This window comes from Rattus rattus, chromosome X (genome assembly GCF_011064425.1).
Source record: "Rattus rattus isolate New Zealand chromosome X, Rrattus_CSIRO_v1, whole genome shotgun sequence".
Lineage (NCBI taxonomy): Eukaryota > Metazoa > Chordata > Mammalia > Rodentia > Muridae > Rattus > Rattus rattus.
Window position 1 is genome coordinate 61,973,459 of NC_046172.1, and position 8,481 is coordinate 61,981,939.

An 8,481-nucleotide genomic window follows, 5' to 3' on the forward strand; every position below is an offset into this window, starting at 1 on the left:
AAATGAAACTCAAGACAGATGATCAAAATGTGAATGCTTCACTCCTTCTTTAAAAGGGGAACAAGAATACCCTTGGCAGGGAAGAGAGAGGCAAAGATTAAAACAGAGACTGAAGGAACACCCATTCAGAGCCTGCCCCACATGTGGCCCATACATATACAGCCACCCAATTAGACAAGATGGATGAAGCAAAGAAGTGGAGACCAACAGGAGCCGTATGTAGATCGCTCCTGAGAGACACAGCCAGAATACAGCAATTACAGAGGTGAATGCCAGCAGCAAACCACTGAACTGAGAATAGGAGCCCCGTTGAAGGAATCAGAGAAAGAACTGGAAGAGCTTGAAGGGGCTCGAGACCCCATATGTACAACAATGCCAAGCAACCTGAGCTTCCAGGGACTAAGCCACTACCTAAAGACTATACATGGACTGACCCTGGACTCTGACCTCATAGGTAGCAATTAATATCCTATAAAACACCAGTGGAAGGGGAAGCCCTGGGTCCTGCTAGACTGAACCCACAGTGAACTAGACTGTTGGGGAGGCGGCAATGGGGAGGGTTGGGAGGGGAACACCCATAAGGAAGGGGAGGGGAGGGAATGTTTGCGGAAACCGGGAAAGGAATAACACTTCGAAATGTATATAAGAAATACTCAAGTTAATAAAAAAAAATAGGTCATTATTAATGATGTACATAGTAGCAAAAAGCTTCACTAAAATAATACCAATTACATTCAACAGCATGTTGGGATGATCAGTAGGAGGTATACCTGGGATGCAAAAGTTATTCTGTACAAAGAAATAAAAATTATGATACACTACCTTGCTCAAACTCCACGAAGGCAAATTTTCACATATTTTCAGTAGCTATAGAAAACCCAAAACCCATATAAAGAGGTACATAGATTCATGGAACAGAATACTAGATCAAGATCCATTTTTCAGGACTTCCATCACCATCTCCCCAACCAAGGCTCCCAATACCATCTCCCCAACCAGGCTCCCACAGTCCTCACTGAGTCACTTTCCTTGTACTTGATATGCATTCATAGAACTTTATTCTTTGTTGTTGTTGAGACAGGGTCTCATTGTGTAGCCCTAGCTGGCCAGGAAATCACTTTGTAGATCAGTCTGGCCTCCAACTTAGAGAGTTCTATCTGCTGCTGCTTCCTGGATGCTGGGATTAAAGTATAGATAACCATGCTTGGGTCATAGATTTTATTTTTTGTTCCCTCTCAATAGTTAACTAATGCTAAATGGTGCTGATTTTGTGTCTTCTCTCAGACAGTCTTCAGTTCTGTCTTCCTTTCATACTCCCTCCCTATCTTATCCCTTGCCTTCTCTTCCCTCCCCTCCTCCTGTCTCCTCTTCTATCCTTTCCTTACAGAGTTTTTATACAATAAAAACTGAACAATGTCCCTGCTTTTCTCAGAGTGTTTTGGTGGCTGTATACAGGGAGATGTTAGATCATCCCTTGGGAACCCAAAGACTATGGTCAGCTTGCACCCTAGGCATTTTGGCTCTGTGGCTGGACTTCTCACCTTCACGGACCTGTTGGCCTCTATACAGTTGTCCTGCTGCACAAGTCCCTGTCCATCCATGATAACATGTCCCAAACAGTGTCCTGGCACTTAGCCAATCCTGTTGAATGCCGACACCAGACCCATGCTTTCAGCGTTGGAGCTGAACTGTGGGCTGCATGAGTCTCTGGTCTCTGTGGGGTTGGGGCTGATATTTCATATACTTTACTAATGACATGATGAATCAGCAAGCTAGTTTCCATTCTGCATGTTTAAAGCACTAGTTAGTATGTATTGGAGAGGGCATGCTTGTGAATTTTGATCTAGAGGCATCTATCCTTGCATGCCTGAACTTTTTTCAGTTGGTAAGGCAAGCTCTCTGTGCCTGGATTTGTAGGGACAGACCTATGACCTCTCTATTGCAAATACAGAGATGGGTCTTTCACTAGCCATTTTGTGGAGCACAAAGCATTTTGGGTCAATGTTTGCTTAGAGCTCCTAATTTGCCTGGCTTTGCTCCTCTCTCCTTCTCTTGTTCAAATTTCCTTTGTAGACAAACAGGGCCTGGACTATAGGCCATGTATTCCCTCCAGGGCAGTTGAGACCACCTCCCTAGACAATCCAGGAAGATTGGAAGACGCTATCCTCACATACTCACAACCATGTTCCAGGACAAGGTCCATGGCTTGCAAGCTTTGAGTTGGTTGCTATTCATCATGATGCCTATTCTATACAGTAAAGCACAGTGCCTAAATGTCAACTGAGGCTTTGTGTGTTTTATAATGGTCTTGAGAGTGACACAGAGGGCACCCAAGTTTCTATACTTCAGGCAGACCTTCTAGGTTTCTATGACTTTGCCAGCACTAGTGGGAATCAAACACACACACACACACACACACACACACACACACACACACACACACACACACACACACACACGATGCCAAACAATTCCTGGCCCACATACAGCTAGGCTAAGGGCATGTGTTCTCAACCTCCCTGGAGTTCCCTGTAGAAACATGATGAATTAAAATGTACACATCACCTGGAGTCCTTGCACATTTGATGGAAATCAGGACCTATAGGTCAGACATGGTCTGGAGTTCGCACTGTCCCTAGCCCTTAAGAAGAGAAGATCAAGGACTCTTCAAATGGTGCTGGATCTCTGGCCAGTCGCTTGAGCCAGGCCTCTAATTAGCAAGAACACTAATGACTAGAAACTGGTAGGGGTAAGGGTTTTCTGAAGACACCTGCACCATAGCAGGCAGCTCAGCAGTTTCAAGGCTGTGTGATATGTGGTCTTTTAGCTGCAGGCTCTAGGAACTGGTCTGAAGGTCCCTGAAGTAGAACCTCTGTTGGAGGTCACCCCTTCCTACTCCAAACTTTTATTAGTGTCTAGAGGTATGGGACCCAGATCCCTTTCTTATCCTGGATTTATTTTTTACTCCACAGTCTCCTGACAGAGCTGATTGGTGTCTATCAGGGGGCTGAGAGGCTGCCTCTGTTTAGCAGTGTTCTCAGTCTTTACAGCTATACTTACCTCATCTTCTTTTCCCAAGCCATTTGTCCCTTCTCTTACTAACCGCTATAACTGCACAAACAAACATCGCACCAGAAGCCACTAAAATTGAGTTGGGGGGAAGGGGATGACAGTGTTGTAGGTGATCATTGAGCTTCTGCATGAATACAGAGCTAGAATATCTGTGTGTGCAGACATCTCTGTAAGATATGGTCTTCTCTGTGCCCCTCCGTAAGAAGAGCTGCAGCTATAGGTTGAATATAGTTGGTTGGAAAGAACTCTCCCATGAGCACAGCCTTTACATGAGTTCAACAAGGGCTCCTGAGAGGGTCCTGGCCTTGGATCTGGGAGCCATGATGTGGCAGTTGGCTGTGTAGCCATAAGCAGTGTTTATGGTCTGTTTTGAGGGTGTGCCAATCTGTCTGTTCATCCAACTCGGGCCTGGTGAACTGGTAAGCAAGTTCAAGGTTGGGGAAGCATGGTTCCTCCTAGAAGGAGACTCCTAGTACCTGGGCTACAGTACTTTACATAGCATCTGCTTGACCTCCTGGCTCCAAAGGCAGTAGATGATGGAATTAATTAAGGGTGTGAGAACTGTGATGACAATGGACACAAACTTGTTGTAGTTGAAGGAGTAGATGGCACAGGACTGGGTGTAGATGAAGAAAAGCTTAGTAGAACATGACCACAATGGCCAGGTGCAAGGCCCAGGTGGAGAAGGCCTTCTGCTGGCCACCAGTGGAGTACATGTGTAGCACCGTGTTGAGGATGGCTGTGTAGGAGAAGACAGTAAAGAACAGTGCCCCTAACAAGATGAGCAGCACCTGGAGAAAGTCCATGACCTCTGAAACTGATTTGTCAGAACAAGCAAGGTTGAGTAGCAGGGACACATCACAGAAGAAGTGGTTCATGATGTTGGAGCCACAGTAACCTAGACCAGACATGAAGAAGACCTTCCCCAGAGAAATGGTGAAGCAAGACAACCAAAAGCCAATAGCAAGAAGGATGCAGAGGTCAGGACTCATGATGGTAAGTCCAGATCTTTATAAGTAATGTCTATATAAGCAATGGATTTTTGACAAACTTATCAAAAGTACATAGTAATAAAAGATAGTCGCTTCCCAAATGATTCAAGAAAAACTGGATAATTATGGGTACAAGAAAAAATATTGTACTTTATTTCATATGTTTTCTGTAACATAAACTCAAAACATTATGAACCATTTTAAAATAAAACCCTGAAATTATAATGCTTTCAGAATATTTAGAAATCTCAATGGAATTGATCAAGACAATATTCAAATATGTAAGAATGATATAAGAGTAAGAAAACAAATAACTGGATTAAATTGGGCAAAGAAATTGAAATAGGCATTCCTCAAAAGAAGAAGATATTTTAAAAATAGCAAATAACATTAATCATCAAAGAAAACAGACTAAAAAGACTACACACACACACACACACACACACACACACACACACACACAATTACAAAGAAATATGTAAAGGAAGGACGGCATTGGTGGCAGTGCAAAGTAAACCACTATGGAAAATTAGAGATCATGGATAAACTAACTCTCAGTACAAAAGTCCTAAATTTAAAGGAAAAGGGAAATGATAATTTTAAGAGATCTATTATACATAAAGAAATATTTGATACAGTTGATTATTTATAAGAATAAATCATTTGAGCATTCTTACAACAAAAACTAGTTAAAATGCTCTGTAGTTAAAATGGTAATCAGATAGTTTTAGTTATTGTACTGTGTGTGGATATAAAATTAACCGAAACAAACCAGTAGCCTTCCTCTACTCAAAGGATAAACAGGCTGAGAAAGAAATTACGAAAATGACACCCTTCACAATAGTCACAAATAATATAAAATAGCTTGGTGTGACTCAAACCAAGCAAGTGAAAGATTTGTATGACAAGAACTTCATGTCTCTGAAAGAAGAAATAAAGAAAAAGGTCTCAGAAGATGGAAAGATCTCCCATGCTCATGGACTGGAAGGATTAATATAACAAAAATGGCCATCTTGTCAAAAGCAATCAACGGATTCAATGCAATCCCCATCAAAATTCCAAATCAGTTCTTCCTAGAGTTAGAAAGAGCAATGTGCAAATTCATTTAGAATAACAAAAAACCCACAGTAGCAAAAACTATTCTCAACAATAAAAGAACACCTTGTGGAATCACCAACCCTAACCTCAAACTGCATTACAGAGCAATAGTTATTAAAACTGTATGGTATTGGTATAGAGAAAGGCAGGTAGATCAATGGAATCGAATTGAAAACCCATAAGTAAACCTACACACATATGGTCACTTGATCTCTGAAAAAGGAGCTAAAACTATCCAGTGGAAAAAAGACAACATTTTCAATAAATGGTGCTGATTCTACTATAGGTCAGCATGTAGAAGAATGCAAATTGATCCATTCTTATCTCCTTGTACAAACTCAAGTCCAAGTGAATGAAGGACCTCCACATAAAACCAGATAAGCTGAAACTAACAAAAGAGAAAATGGGGAAGAGCCTCAAACACCTGGGCAGAGGGGAAAATTCCTGAACAGAACACCAATGGCTTAGGATCCAAGATAAACAAAAGACAAAATGGACCTCCTAAAATGACAAAGCTTCTGTAAGGCAAAGGACAGTGTCAGTAAGCCAAAACAGCAACCGACAGATTGGGAAAAGATCTTTATCAATCCTACATCTGATAGAGAGCTAATATCCAAAATATACAAAGAACTCAAGAAGTTAGACTCCAGAGAGCCAAATAACCCTATTAAAAATGGGATACAGAGCTAAACAAAACATTCTCAGCTGAGGATTATCGAATGGCCAAAAAGCACCTAAAGAATTGTCAACATCTTTAGTTATCAGGGAAATGCAAATCAAAACAACCCTGAGATTCCACCTCACACCAGTCAAAATGGCTAAAATCAAAATCTCAGGTGATAGCAAATGCTGGAGAGGAAGTGAAGAAAGAGGAATACTCCTCCATTGTTGGAGTAATGACTCTGGAAATCAGTCTGGCATATAACCAGGACACATGCTCTACTATGTTCTTAGCAGCCTTATTTATAATAGCCAGAAGTTGGAAAGAACCTAGATGTCTTCAACAGTGGAATGGATTCAGAAAATATGGTACATCTACACAATGGAATACTACTCAGCTATAAAAATCTAATGATTTCATGAAATTCTTAGGCAAATAGATGGAAGTAGAAAATATCACCCTGAGTGAGATAACCCAGTCACAAAATAACACAAAGGTATACACTCACTGATAAGTAGGTATTAGCCCAAAAGCTCTGAACACCCAAGATACAATTTACAGACCACATGAAGCTCAAGAAGAAGGAAGACCAAAGTGTGGATGGATGCTTCAGTCCTTAGAAGAGGGAACAAAATACTCACAGGAGGAAATATGGAGACACAGTGTGGAGCAGAGACTGAAGGAAAGGCCATCCAGAGACTGCCCTACCTAGGAATCCATGCCATATACAATCACCAAACCCAGACAATATTGTGGATACCAAGAAGTACATGCTGACAGGAGCATGATATAACTGTCTGCTGAGATGCTCTGCCAGAGCCTGACAGGTACAGAGGTGAATGCTCCTAGCCAGGCATTTGACTGAGAACTGAGACCCCAATGGAGGAGTTAGAGAAAGGACAGAAGGAGCTGAAGGGGTTTGCAACCCCATAGGAAGAACAACAATATCAACAAACTAGGCCCCTCAGAGCTCCTAGAGACTAAACCAACAACCAACGAATGTACATGAAGTGACCCATGGCTCCAGCTGCAAATGTAGGAGAGGAAGCCTTGTTGGACATCAATGGGAGAAAAGGCCTTTGGTCTTGTAAGGTTGGATGCTCCAGTATAGGGGAATGCCTGAGTGGGGAGGTGAGAGGAAGATGGTGGGTTGGTTGAGGAGCACCCTCATAGAAGCAGAAGGAGGTGGGGATGGGAAAAAGAATTTCTGGAGTGGAAACAATGAAAGGGGATAACATTTGAAATGTAAATAAAGGAAATATCCAATAAAAGAAAAGAAAAAGATGAAAAGACCTTAGCTAAATAAACTGAAAATGTGGGACCTTCTTTTCTTGATATGGTCCTCATTGGAAATTTAGCTCCTACACTTGCATAGACAGAGGACTCAAACTTTATCAACTGTAATTTAGGATCTCCTAAACTGGCACCAATTCCCATGGTAGTTTCTATTTGTGAGTTTCTGTTTCCTCAAGTCATATATCTCTATATTCTACTGCCTTTTTAATACAGGAAAGCCCTGTTCCCTGTGACTTTACTTCTCTGAAAGCAAAGAACTTCTGGCTGATTCTTCTGTTTTTCCTGACATTTGCTTGTAAAAGCAGCATGATGTTGTCTGATCACTGTATAAATTTAAATCTAATTTAATTTTTTACATGTATGAATTTTATCATTTTAAAAATTTTTTATTAGATATATTTCTTTATTTACATTTCAAACGTTTTTCCCCTTCCCAGTTTCCTTGATTTTTTTTCATTGTAATATTTGATGGGTTATCTTAAGATTTAGGGTGTTGTTGTTGTTTCCTTTCCTTCCTTTCCTTTCCTTTCCTTTCCCCTTTCCTTTCCTTTCCTCCTTTTTCATTCTTTTTCAGACTGTCCAATCATTTGTTTTGTGTGCAGAAATATTCTCTACTTGGTGATATCTTGTTCTTATATTTCCTTCAATATTTCCCTAACTTATTTCAAATACCTGAGTAGTACTTATATATAAAAGACAGTATCTCATATCCACAGCTGCCTTCAAAGTCACAAGAAAGTTGGGAATGACCTTGAATTCCCAATATTCCTGACTCAACCTCTGGAAGCCTGGTACTATAAACATGCTGTACCATGCCCAGTTTTATGCACATTCTTGGTCTTTAACATATGAGTTAAAGTCAAGTATGTCTGGTAGGGATTTTAAAAATTTACTCTTACATTTGTATATGAGTATACAATGATTATACTCTTGTATATTTTTCTTAACATATGCAGTATTATTTTTATAAAACAACTAGACAGTCTTGTGTTTCCATCTTTTTTTTTACAGTTAATACAAGTGAAGTTAATTTTTTTTTATTAACTTGAATATTTCTAATATACATTTCGAGTGTTATTCCCTTTCCCGGTTTCCGGGCAAACATCCCCCTCCCCCCTCCCCACCCTTATGGGTGTTCCCCTCCCCACCCTCCCCCCATTGCTGCCCTCCCCCCAACAGTCTAGTTCACTGTGGGTTCAGTCTTAGCAGGACCCAGGGCTTCCCCTTCCACTGGTGCTCTTACTAGGATATTCATTGCTACCTATGAGGTCAGAGTCCAGGGTCAGTCCATGTATAGTCTTTAGGTAGTGGCTTAGTCCCTGGAAGCTCTGGTTGCTTGGCATTGTTGTACATATGGGGTCT

General features: G+C 41.0%; 1 pseudogene; it reads right to left on the reverse strand.

The window, feature by feature from the left end:
* Positions 1 to 3,527: 3,527 nt before the first annotated feature.
* Positions 3,528 to 4,064, reverse strand: LOC116887939 (annotated as a pseudogene).
* Between the last annotated feature and the right edge of the window lie 4,417 nt (positions 4,065 to 8,481).